A 10324-nucleotide genomic window follows, 5' to 3' on the forward strand; every position below is an offset into this window, starting at 1 on the left:
CCCACACCCCTGCCTGCCTTTGAATGGCTGCCAAACACTGTGATGGCTGCTGATGACTCCCTTGTTATAACAAGCTCTGAATAAATAGCCTCTTTTTGTTCTCATTTGGGTGGTCTTTGTTTCCAGAGGAGGGTTGCCAGATAAAATATAGGCTGCCCAGCTAAATTTGAATTTCAGATAAACAACAAACAATTTTTAGTATAACTGTGTTCCAAATACGGCATAATTGTGATTTGCTAGGTCTGGAACCCTAAGCACATGTCAAAATGTAAGTTCACACAGAGTTCTCAGAGTGGGGTATCAGATACTGGCTTTCTTAACACAACACAGCCAAATAATTCTGCTTAGCTGAACCCTCTGGTTTGTTAAGTGCCCATTAAATGACGTTTCTATTTTGTTTTGTTTTGTTGTGTTTTTGTACCAGACCAGAGCTTACCCATTCAATCAATACATGCTTTGATTTGTCTTTATCAAGCTGGAGAACTTTCAAATTATTGTCTGGGTTTTAGTGCCAGATAATACAAGGCATTTCATTCTAAAAGCCCCTTTCTCCATGTGTGTTAATTAGAGTTGTTTCAATGGTCTCTGCTCCCAGTTTCCTCTGCTCTTCAATCTGAGTGATGTTAATTCAGTCGTGCAAATCCTTGGAGAGTCACGCAGGCTTCATTGCTGATTTATTTTTGTCCTAACCAGATGGCTCCAGGTTCCTTGACTGCACAGGAGTCTTTGGATTATCCTGTTTTTCTTGTCCAGTGCCCAAGGTAAGGGGTGATTTTCACAAAGCACGTTTGTCAGCAAGATAAGCCATTTACCATGACTACTGCTTGGATGTCATGACCAAAGTTATTAGATTTAATATATATTTTCTAAACTCCATCACAAAAGCTGGGAAATTTTTTTTGTGTGTGTGCAGTTGGTGGAAGGGTAGCAGCTGACAGGACTCAGCAGAGAGGGAGGAAACTCTACAGGGAGCTCTGAAGGCCCCTGGCTGAGCTTTTCTTTGCCTTGAAGGAGGTGACCATGAAAAAGATGAGCAGAATATCTTCAATGAAACTAATAAACATGCAAAGGAAAATGTGATATTCAAATAATCAATAAATCAAAGCTGACAAATGTAATTATATCACTGTGAGATTGAGGAATTCAATTCATCCAAAGGGAACACTTGGCTTTTGTTAAAAAGTAATCCCTATACATTCCCATACAATGAAAGCTCTTACCATCAGGTTAGGCTAAAGCAGAATATGCTCTAGTTAGTGTAGACTGTGAAACCTTGAAAAACATGAAGGAAGCCACCAATACAGAGATTTGTGGCATTTTGAGTTATACATATGTTCACCTGCACACACAGCAGAACACAGACAATCCAGGTATTATGCATTACCATTGTCAGGAGTTTCAGTTACCAAAAATGTTTAGTGTTCAAAATGCTATAAAGACTCACAATTAACACAAATTGTCAGGTTGTTGGTTCTCATTCCTAGATCAGTTCCTCTTATGGCCTACTCATGCAGTGTAGAATCCAAGCAGACTCTAAAAGCAGGGGAGCTACTTGGCCTCTATCTTTGGAGAGCCTAAATCAAGAATTTCTGACTTTTGTGATCTAACTAGCCTACTATGTATGTTGTTTTGGCTGGCTATAGGGAACTCAAAGGTTAAAAAAGCAGCGTGCTTGCCTCATAAACCAATTTGAGGCTTTTTACTACAAAAGCAATTACAACACAATGCTGTCCACGAAGAGTGTTTTATAAAGGTAAAAACATGTAATTGAGTTATGGAAGAATGAATCTGGAATACTTTCCTGATTTAATCTAGACCTTGAAAGCTGAGAACACCTGTGACAGGTGGATGAGTTCTGCATATGCTTGGGAGGGGTATGAGTCAGGGGAGGGAGCTATGGTACATTCAGTGTAAACAAAGGTATAAGTCAGAAAGAGAAAAGAATATTTATGAAACTGTGAACAAAGTGGTGTTTTGCAACATGACTGCAAGAGGGGCTGAGAGAGAATGAAGAATAGAAAGGCAATCTCAATGATAGAGAACCAAAATCACAATTGATAACTACCACATATTGCCTGCTTTATATTGGCACTTTGCTAAACACTTTTCACCCATTATTACATTAAAGCACACAAGTCTCTGAATTAGGTATTATTATTATTATTTCTATTTGACAGGTGAGGAAATTGAGGCACAGAACGTTTCTATAGCCTAGCCAGCATGGCTCAGTGGTTGAGCATCGACCAGGCGGTCATGGTTTGATTCCCAGTCAGGGCCCATGCCTGGTCACGGGCTCAATCCTCAGTGAGGGGTGTGCAGGAGACAGTCAGTGAATGATTCTCTCTTATCATTGATATTTCTATCTCTCTCTCCCTCTTCCTCTCTGAAATCAATAAAGATATATTTTTAAAAAGTTTCTATAACTCAAGGTTTCAATGTAGTGGTCGGCAAACTCATTAGTCAACAGAGCCAAATATCAACAGTACGATTGAAATTTCTTTTGAGAGCCAAATTTTTAAAACTTAAACTATATAGGTAGGTACACTGTTATTAACTTAATTAGGGTACTCCTAAGGCTTAGGAAGAGCCACACTCAAGGAGCCAAAGAGCCGCTTGTGGCTCGTGAGCCGCAGTTTGCCGACCACGGGTATAGGGTATTGGCCTATAACACCTGGTGCTGAGGAACTCTGTTGGGCACCAGAAGGAGCTAAGATGGGGGGTTTTGATTATCTGGTCTGTCTGACTGCTTCTTCATACCTTCTTGCATTCTTTCATTAAGTACCCTCCTTTGCCTTTCTACAGCTTACTCAAATTGTTAAATTCCACCATAGCCATGTTCTTGAAGTATTGGTTCATGTGTGATTTTATATCCCTAGCTCATCTCCTGTTTCCTTAGAAGGGATCTTGTCTGTACTTTTGTATTCCTCAGAGCAGGGAGCTTAACTAACACACACATGGTTAATTGATTGATTAGGATTCCACCAAGCATTTCACTTAAGTTCCTTCTTATTTGTAACACTTATAATGCTTGTTGACTGAGATTGAATGACTTCATCATCAATTTCATCTTGGAAGGCAGCTTTTCTGTATATGTGCCTGATGTAGTGCTGGGCACTGGACCTTTGTGATTTCACTTACTTTCGTATTGCGCATTTCCATTTAACAAGATGAGAAAACTAATGCTCATAGAGGTTAGGTAATATGTCAAAGAATAACCCAAAGACATATTTTTAATTATTATCACACTAACTTACTTGAATAGTAACTGATTTTATCTAACAAAGGATTTATCTACAAGAAAGATGAATGAGGAAAGAAGGAGAATCACAGCCATGGTTGGAAATGGTAAACTTTGCTCTCCTCTTGTTGGGTGAGCAGGCAACCAGCAACTGGCCAAATGGGGAGTTCTGCCCTTAGGCAGCAGACTGTGTCCTCAAGGAAAGCAAACTAAGTTGTTTCTGGATTCCTCAGAAGACCTTGGGAGTTTAATTCTGAGCAATGCAGGACAGGCTGTGCCTATGCTACATCTGTCACTGTCTTCAATTAGTTCTTACATCTCTGCTCTGCCAGCCCTGCACCAGCAACTTTCCCAGAATTTCTCAACTACCCCTCTCAGTCACTCAGCAGCCAAACTAGTTGATCACGAGGGCTGCAAATTCTTTCTGAGGCTGATCACAGCTAACTGTTGCTTTGGGATCATGACTGTGTAGCACCATTTAAGAACCTGGATGTTAGATTGTGGAGGAGGGCAAGAGCTTAAGGATCATCATCATAATAAGAAATATTGGATCCACTTCATGTCCAATTTCTTAGTGCCTAAGCCCAACTAGAACAGCAATTCACAAGGATTAGTTTGATCAATATTAGGTAAGCAAGTGACTTTTTAATTAATTGATTGATTGGTCCATTTCTCCTAAGGTATTTATTCAGGAACAATAACATGTGTTACCCATTGCCAACCTGGCTGGCAAGCAATTAAAATTTCTATCTGATAAATGTATGCTTGTCTGTTGTACTTCTAATGCTTGAGCTATTTCTTTTGCTATCTGAGCCAGAGTCTGATATAAATTATGGATAACATGATGTAGTTCAGGAACTCCTAGACAGAGTATAAATCCTTGCACACATTAGTGAAATAGTGTCTTGGGTACCTCCTGGTAAGATAGCATGTCAAAATATTAACAAAATGAGCATTCGGAAGTTCTGTTTTGAATACTTGGAAATGCTGAATGATTATACACAAAATGTATGGCGTATTTTTTACGTGGCAAGCATAGGAAATACATTTGATTGATTACACCAAAAGAAAATCCCAGGTGTGCACATTGAAAAGGCAAAGATGTGTTGTTTGTGCTCTCATTGACACTGGCTTTCATGTACCCATGGATGTACACCCTGGAGTTTAAATGTAATACTCGTAGTTAAAAGGACCTGAAATGGTCCATTCCAGTGCAATTTTAAGGAAGACTTTCATTGGTGTCTCTTTCCAGTAACCTCAGTCTCCTGACTGCAAATCACATAAAGGTGTATCTGGTGATATTCTCTTTGAGAATGCGGCTTGCACCTGCTGAGCATGTGATGTCGTTCTGGACAATATTTGACAAGCCTGATAGAGCAGGAGTCATTACAGTCTCACTGGTCCTCCTGGAATCATTTTATATGAGGAGGGCCTCTGAGGACTTTAAGATGAATATCACATTATTGTTAGAGTTAATGGATAGATTTTGATTTTACAGGATAATTAGGCTTTTCAATTTTGCCAAAATGTTATGGGTCAGTATGAACAAGGAAATTTTTGTTTTAATGGGAGTACCTCACACAGTTTCTTAAGTATTTCACCTGTAAAGTGAGATTATCTATCAATAGAGAGTAATGAATATAAGCAGTCCCCCTTATTCGCAGTGTTGCTTCCTACAGTTTCAGTTACCTGTGGTCAACCGGAATCTGAAAATATTAAATGGGAAATTCCAGAAATAAATAATTCATAACTTTTAAACTGTGTGCCCTTCTGAGTACCCTGATGAAATCCTGCGCCATTCCTCTCTGCCCACCCAGGATCTGAATCATCCCTTTGTCCCGGAAATCCACACAGTATATCACTTATATCACTTAGTAGCGTGTCCGTTATCGGGTCGACTGTCATGATATCACAGTGCTTGTGTTCAAGTGAACCTTATTTTACTGAATAATGGTCCCAAAGCAAAAGAGTAGTAGTGATACTGGCAATTCAGTTATGCCCAAGAGAAGCCGTAAAGTGACTCTTTGAAGTGAAAAGGTGACAGTTCTCAACTTAATAAAGGAAGGAAAAAAAATGTATGCTGAGGTTAAGATCTCCAGTAAGAACAAATCTTTTATCCAAGAAATTGTGAAGGTAGAAAAAGAAATTCATGCCTGTTTTGCTGTCGCACCTCAAACTGCAAAAGTTACAGTCACAGTACGTGATAAGTGCTTAGTTATGATGAAAGAAGCATTCAATAAGTGGGTGGAAGACATGACAGAAAGAGTGTTCTGACTGATGAGAATGTGTTGTGCCAGAAAGCATTGAGCCTATACGAGGACTTCAGAAAGGGATCCCCTGAAATGAGTAACCAACCACATTCATATAACTTTTATTACAGTATATTTTGTTATTAGTTGCTATTAACCTCTCAGTGTGCCTAATTTAGAAATTAAACTTTATCGTAGGTATATATGTGTATTAAAAGCATAATATATACAGGGTTCAGTACTATCCATGGTTTCAGGCATCCACTGGGGGTCTTGGAACATATCTGCTGCAGATAAGGGGGGGACTATTATACTGTCCAGGTAAGAAGAACAAAATCTATCTATTATTATTTTTAAAAAGTATGTTTCTACAGCCCTAGCCAGGTTTGCTCAGTGGATAGAGCATTGGCCTGCGGACTGAAGGGTCCCAGGTTCAATTCAGGTTTCGGGCTCAATCCTCTCAGTAGGGAACATGCAGGAAGCAGCTGATTGATGATTCTCTCGTCACTGACGTTTCTATCTCTCTCTCCCTCTCCCTTCCTCTCTGAAATCAATAAAATATATTAAAACATACGTTTCTATTGATTTCAGAGAAGGGAGAGGGAACATCAATGATGAGAGAGAATCATACATTGGTTGCCTCCTGCATTACCCCCTACTGGGGATCAAGCCCGCAACCCGGGCATGTGCCCTGATGAGAAATTGAACCATGACCTCCTGGTTCATGGGTCGACACTCAACCACTGAGCAACACCGGCTGGGCATCTCTCCCCCCCCCCCAACATAGTATTAGTCTTTCAGCAAGGGAAAACTTCAATCCAAGCATAAAACTAACAAACCATTACTAAAGTGTTGTAGGGGAGGAAAAAACCTTTTCTCTGTCTTCATAGTTCAGTATCAGGGAGCTTGTGAATTACTAGTAAATGGGGTATACAAATTGTGCAGTTCTAATTGGACAGGGTAGGTCTCAGTCTATTGGTAGAAAGATGAACCAGGGCTTGCCTGCAGTGGTTGAGTTAGACAGGGAAGCTGAGAGTTCAGTCTGAGGTTCTTTCCAATGTACAGAGTACATGATGAGCCCCTGTCAGCAAATGGCCATTAGACTCTCATTATTCATAAAATTTGTGCCCTTGGTTGACCATGGGGAGTCAATCTTAGTAGATAAATTCCTTCTTGGAGTTCACATCAAATGAATCTTTCTTCTTGGAATCCATAGGGTAGAGACCTCAGTATAGAACTGAGCTCAATTCCGAATACAACAAAGACAGTTAGGGATTTATAGCCTAGAAGTAGAAAGAGGCGGGCCAATGGTTGGGAAATTACTAAGAGGAGATATTAACAGTACGGATAATCTTGCTGAAGCCAGGCCCAACTGATCAGATATCAAGGGTGAGGGATTCTTGCTACAACTGGGCTAGGCAGGCCCCCTCAGGACGTGGGGCCAAAGTCAAAGCCTAGCTGAGAAGAGAGCTCACAGAAGCTTGGCTAAGGTTTGGTCGAGGAGAGAGTATTTGTCACTTCTATGATATAAGAGAACCAGGCAGATGTTATAACAGCTTTAAAGAAGAATTCAAAACAGCACAGATTTCTATGAGGTAAAGGGATGTTGAGATGCATTGCAAATGTCCACAAAAAATGGTTTTGCCACAAGGGGGAGGAAGTTACTTAGAAATACTACCAAACAAGACAGAATCCACACATCTATCATTTACCTACTGCTTACAAAGAATTGCAAAGTAGCTCAAAGACAATGAACAGGGCTAGAGCCCAGAAGGACATGCTATAGACGATTCAGAGTTTCCCACTGAAACACAAATATTTCTCTATAAGGAACTTCTAGCAAGGTGAATGGAAGTGTGAAAGGCAGGGAAGTTAAAGAGTAGAAATTTAGGAAGAGTGAGGGAGTCACAAAAAAATGTTAACCCAATTGATTGAACTTGGAATATGATCAGCAGTGATTTTTTTTCAGGGTGAAAGAGAAGGTTTGATTTCAGATTCTCTAAAACTTTAATGCATGGAGTTTCTGTGTGTGCATATTTGATCCTAATGGCTTTAGGATTTCTATCAGCTGATCTAGCTGCTTCTAGTTCCCGTGGGTACAGATCTTTTTACTGAGCCAGGTCTTCTCTGAAGTTGTTCATTATCAGTGTGTATGTGTGGGGCAGGAGGGGAGAGGGATGGGGAAAGAAAGATGGAGATGAGAAATTTGGTATATTTTATATTTCTGCATTGGCTTTTATTTGAAAAATAACTTTATTCCTATTCAATTTTCCCCTCAGAACAGTTTTTTAAGGAGAAAATGGCATACTCTCTACACATTCTTTTCATCATTTTAATGGCTACAATTTTGCTCTGATAAGTCAAAAGGAGTGGCCAGAGCTTCAGGAAAAACCTGCTGAAACAGAGGGATCAAGTTACATAGGTGGGGCCCCTAAGGGGCATAAAAAGGTAATAGGAGGAATGGGAATGTAGGTAAGCACCTTAGGGGAGGGCAGTGGGAATGTTGGAAGAGACATAAAAAACAAGAGAACAAGGAAGTCCCATCACAACAAATGGTTTAGTCAGGAAATGGGAGCCAAAATTCCACTCTTGCTAGAATGTATCCATGCTAATTTTGTTCAAAACCTTCCTGGAAGGCAGCCATAAGGGAGGAAAAAATTTTCCTCAAACTTCTTAGGGTCTCTGGCTGGGTCTGAAAATTAAACTGACAAAGACGGATTAATAGGAGAAAACATGCAAATTTATTTAATATATGTTTTACATGTGTTAAAAAACAAAATTTAACCAAGTAAATTTGAAAATATAATTAGGCTTTTACAGGCAAAAGAGGCCAGGGACAAGGAAAGAGCTTATTACCTCATCTTTCTTTGGGGGATGGAGGGTGTCTAGCCTACCTCACTAGTGCTGACCAGGAAATTGCAGATTGACTGATTTAAGATTGTATTCCTGGGAGAAGCTGAAATTGCAATTAGGTGGTTAGGTACTGAGTCTTGCTTTGACGATATGGGTTTAGCACGAGACTCCATTTTGAGCTTATCTCTTTTTTTAAACACGTGACACGAGATCCTTCACAAGGAAGTGAAGACCTGAAGAAACAGATCTGAATATTTTCATGAAGAGTGGACAGTCGTAGAGGAAGATGATAAGGAGTATGAGGTAAGTGTAGTCAACTGGGAGAATTTTAGCAAGTCCTGTTTGTTCGGATTTTTCTCATTGTCTCTTTTTCTTTCGTGATAAGGATGTTCCTTTCCTCTGGGTATAGGCAGAGCATCTCTCACATGAGAATTTTATGACCTGTTAGGGTAGAAAAATGGGGGGGGGAGTCAGAGAGAGCTTCCTACTTCTGCTGTTTTCTCAGACTCCTTCAGCATAAAATATTCAATATGTCAAGGTGCCATATTTTGGGGTAGCTTATCTTGATCCTCATTAAGGCCAAGAATCTTTATTCCACTTTTTATTAGAAAATATTTTTTAAATGTGTCTTTATCCCCCCATTGTCCCCTCATCCCCCCAGTCTTGCCCTTGCCTTCCCCCTCCGAATAAAGAAGATATGGTACATATGTACAATGGAATATTACTCAGCCATAAAAAAGAATGAATCTTACTGTTTGTGACCTTAAAACCTAGATGCCGCATTATGAAGTGAAATAAGTCAGTCAGAGAAAGAAAATATTTTTTATTAAGAATAATCTTTATAATTTCTTCTATAATAGAATTCCCATAGAAATCTGTGTGTGTGTGTTTTAGGATTTGAAGGGATAATTATGAACACTCATTGGATAATTTTTTAAAATGAGATAAATTGACATATAACATTATACAAGTTTAAGATGATTTAATACATTTATATATTGCAATATGATTACCACTGCAGTGTTAGCTAACACCTGTATTCCATCACATAATTATCATTTTGGTAAGAACATTTAAGATCTAGTCCTTTAGAATTTTGAAGTATAAAATACAGTATTTTTTACTATAATCATTATGCTATGCATTCATTCTCCAGAACTTATTTATCCTACATGATTGCAACTTTATACCCTTTGACCATGTTCTCTCCAGCTATCCCTCCCCCAGCTCCAGATAACCACCATTATACTCTTTGTTTCTAAGAGTTTGGAGTTTTAGATTCCACATATGTGTGAGATCATTCAGTATTTGTCTTTCTCTGACTTACCTCGCTCAGCATAATGTCCTCAAGCTTCATCCATGTTGTTGCAAATAACGGGATCTCCTTCTTTCTCATGGCTGAGTAATATTCCATTATATAAATATTCATATGTAATCACATGAATCATTTTCAGCACTCATTCCATGGGTGTCTTTTAGGAGGTCAGTATGCGGCACCTTTGCTTTTTCACATATCACTGCCTCCGAACTGCTGTCACCAGCTATCTGCTTTTAATTTATCCAAATCTACAACACTTTCCCTACCTCTTCAACTGCCTGAAATCATCGTTCCTTTCACACCCTTAGCAACATTAGCACTCTTGATGGTCTCTTTATGTTTTAAAATTGTGCTAATGGTCAAAAGCTTTCTCTCCCTTGTTTGGGAGACACCTTTTGTCATGCTGCGATACCAGCATGAAAGTGTTGTCATGTTGAAAATAGAAGTTTTGTTCCACAACCAAGACATCCCCCTCCTCCCCACTATACAACTTGTTCAAGAACCAAATTGTTCAATTTGGGAGATGTTTGAGAGAACTGAGGTTCGACTGTATATGGGGGAACTAAGATAAAAGCTAGTTAGTTAAGTTTGTTATGTAAATTCCTTTGGTGCCCTCTCTGGGCTGAGAAGAGTCTAGAATTTCTCTAGCAATTAACCTCTGCCATT

At 39.3% G+C, this 10324-nt stretch overlaps 1 non-coding gene across 1 annotated transcript in view; it reads left to right on the forward strand.

Moving 5' to 3' along the window:
• The first annotated feature begins 690 nt into the window (after window positions 1-690).
• Window positions 691-10324, forward strand: part of LOC102261754 — a 47026-nt gene continuing 37392 nt past the window's right edge. Inside the window, exons 1-2 of the transcript XR_001361767.1 lie at window positions 691-761; window positions 8551-8643. This is a non-coding gene — a transcript (uncharacterized LOC102261754). The remainder of the gene's footprint in view (window positions 762-8550; window positions 8644-10324) is intronic.

The sequence above is a fragment of the Myotis brandtii genome, unplaced genomic scaffold, assembly GCF_000412655.1.
Source record: "Myotis brandtii unplaced genomic scaffold, ASM41265v1 scaffold1875, whole genome shotgun sequence".
Taxonomy (NCBI): domain Eukaryota; kingdom Metazoa; phylum Chordata; class Mammalia; order Chiroptera; family Vespertilionidae; genus Myotis; species Myotis brandtii.